Source organism: Capra hircus, chromosome 9, assembly GCF_001704415.2.
Source record: "Capra hircus breed San Clemente chromosome 9, ASM170441v1, whole genome shotgun sequence".
NCBI lineage: Eukaryota > Metazoa > Chordata > Mammalia > Artiodactyla > Bovidae > Capra > Capra hircus.
The window spans coordinates 16,228,703-16,232,073 of NC_030816.1; positions in this window are offsets into that span (position 1 = coordinate 16,228,703).

Below are 3,371 nucleotides of genomic sequence, written 5' to 3' on the forward strand. Positions count from 1 at the left end.
TTCTAGATTCCAACTATCTGATATCGTTTCTTGTCAAACTGTTTTAACAGCTCCTATTACTTTGGGGAATGTTTAAATAAAGCCTTTAACAAAAATAGAGAAAATAAGCTTTTCCTTTTCTCTATACTTGGTGCTAAAAGGACAAAGGTTTATATCGTACCTTTCTGTTAGCAGGTACCAAAAGAATTTATAATGTGGGATCTATCCAAGAGGAATATTCCCAAAGTTTGCTAAAAAAAAGAAAAAGTAATTTAAAAATAGTCTACATTTAAACTACACTTAGAATGTTCTGCAAGCTTAAAAGGATGTTTAGAGTCAGGTTTTAAAAACAGTGGGATTTAGTGTAATAGGTTTGGCAACAAAATCAGTGCAGTTCATACAACTGATGAATTGATGCAGACCCAGCTGACTAACACATACCATGTGTTTGCTTTGGCAGAGAATTTGGAAAAATAATTTGGAGAAAAAATTATATTATTCAACAGATTTCATTTTTGTTGTTGTTTTGTGGGATTCTTAAAAAATGTCTAATCAGTCTTGCAAAGGTAGGTTTTTCAAAGATCTTCCCATTGATTGGAACCGGATTTGGATCTTTCATAAAACAAACAAAAAAGATGTACGAGGATAATTCTACTCATTTCATATGTTTCTTTTAATCACCCACTGCTCAGAAATAGATTTATGACTATTCATTTCTCAATTGATACCATGTTTATGAATTTATTCTAAAAACAGTGCTATAAAATTCCCCTTATCAAGCTTTCTGATATAACTATGGCATATAAAATCTATTTAAACTTTGATGGCCAAGAATAGCACTGTGTTTTGCAGTGATGATTAAATGCGCTATTCTAAGGCTTTGTTTTTAATTATAGAATTTTGTTGTTGTTGTTCTTCAGGTAAGGTTAAAGCTTGTTTCTTGTGTAAAGTAGGCTATTTAAATATTGCTACAAGTTTTCAAAATAGTTTTTTAGTTTGTTAGAATATTGGAATTCTCGGTGTTCAGTAAAATCCAGAAATATTAATGATGTGATGAACCCAAGTCTGGAAAGAGCTCTGATTCTATTTTATGGGGTTAAAAGTCACTTCATAGCCTCTTCTATTATAAGACAGGTATGTTGATTACACTCCTAAATTTGCTTCAGGAGCTAGACATACTATTTTCCACTATAGATTACCCGGACTTTCCTTGCCATGTTGATAAACCATGAAATTCAGGAGATACTGGGATATTTTCCTCAAGGATATATGAATTCCTAAAGCTAGAGGCAGCTCAGTATAGCATATGTTAATGTGCAGTGTATTACATGGGAAAGAGCTGCAGACGGATAAAACAGGCAGCTGATATTCTGAAGTAAATACAAACATTGAAGATTATTTCATCTCTGTGTTTTGATGTCCTTGAACAAGTTGTTAACCACTGTGAAACTCAGGTAGACTTGTATAAAAAATAGAGATACTGACAGCTACTTAATTTCCAAGGTTGCTGTAAAGATAAAAGAAACTCTGTACTATGTATTGCACTTGGTACATGGAATCCTTCTTTTCCTCCCACTAGTCTATAACCTTAACAGTAGGACTGTGAGGAGCTTGATGTAGTCATCATCAACACATTCTCATAGGTGCTCAGAGAACATTCAGGGGAGCTATCCTCAAGACAATGAAAGAGGTGCCTTTTATCCAATCCATACAGCTTTCTGAGATTGGATTATTATCTCTATTTTATTAATAAGAAAACCGAGGATTAGAGAGTTAAACCCAAAGCCATATAGCTAGTAGTATCAGAAGCTGGAATTCACAACAGAATCATCTGCCTTTGAAAGGCATACCTTCTCAGAGATTTCTCAGAGAAGTGGAAAGGGAGGATTTTTTTCAAAGTCATAAATATGTGCCATATGTTTTCCAGAGGCATGATCTCATTTAATTTTCAGAATAACTCTATAAGAAAAGCATTATCTTTCCCATTTTTCATGAGAAGAAACTCATACCCAGAGATTAAGTAACTTTCTTAAGGCCATACAAATATTAATTTATAAAGCAGTGATTCAAATCCAGAAAAAATCAGTTCAGATCCAAAAAAAGTCCAAAACCAAAAGTCCAGTTCCAAACTTATATTTTTCCTAAAACAACATGCTGCCTGGAGGTGTAGGATAAGCAAGAGTGAGAAGTCAACAGTTGGGATAAATATTTGGGAAATGTGATTGGACTCCATGTTGAGGAAGAGGATGGAAGCAGAGATGAGAATCCAAGATTGAGCTTTTGCTATTGAGGGGGGCGGGGACCTCAGTTTATCTTCCCTCTTCTTCCATACCTCCAGACTTCTACTACAGTGCATAACTTTCTGTTCCCTGTACTTTCCATGCTATTCCATGCTTCTGTAACTTTGAGCATGTATTTTTAAATTTATTTTTTAATTGAAGGATAATTGCTTTACAGAATTTTGTTTTTTTCTTCTCTCAGTAGAATGCCATTTACTCTTCTTTTTCTGGAAAATATCTCTTTAACTTCAAAAATACAGTTCAGAATTTATTTTGCAAATCTTTTGCTGATCCAATCAATGTTCACTTGGATACTTTTCTTTTTAATTCAGCATTGTCTCAGATACTTACCTCAGAAGCATCATTTTTGTGACTCTGGAAGCATGAAATAGAGTTGTTAACTGATTGTCCTGAAGATTTTCCAAACCCATATCTAAGTGTGGATTGATAATCCTTTCAGATAATTCAAAGTGTATAAATTCCTTAGATTTTAGGATAAGAGAGAAAACTTTACAGACACACACACACACAGGTAAGATCTGAAACCTTGCATAGTATTCCAGATATTACTGATACCATACCATTTCTACCCTCAACATACCTACTTGATATTTCTCACCATGCTTTGTACATGATAAGCAATATGGAACAATTGAAGTTCAGAGGAATTAGCACAATTATGTAAATTAAGAGAAGTATAATCAAGATTAGAATGAACTAGACCCTTGTGGTATGTGAGCCTTTGCTGGGAAATGGTGATTCTGTCACTTTGATTTCCGAGTCCAACATCCTGTTTCCAATGCATATCTATCAACACCTTCACCATTATCTTTTTAAAAGGAATTACTATTGTATTACAAATGTTTTTTTTGGTTATAAAATTTTGATTCAGCAGTAAAGTTAGGTTTACTGACTGGAAGAGCAAGGACTGTTCACTTTTTCCCTGCTTCATGCCAAGTCTATAGTGTGTGGTTGAGTAGGACAATAGATATTAATTGTTTTTCAAGTACCATTATTTTTTCCAGTCAAACATTCATTGAGAGTCATGAGCTTTACAAGTGAATTTATGACTACTACAAATATAGTGATAAATTCATTAACACTTACTTTATC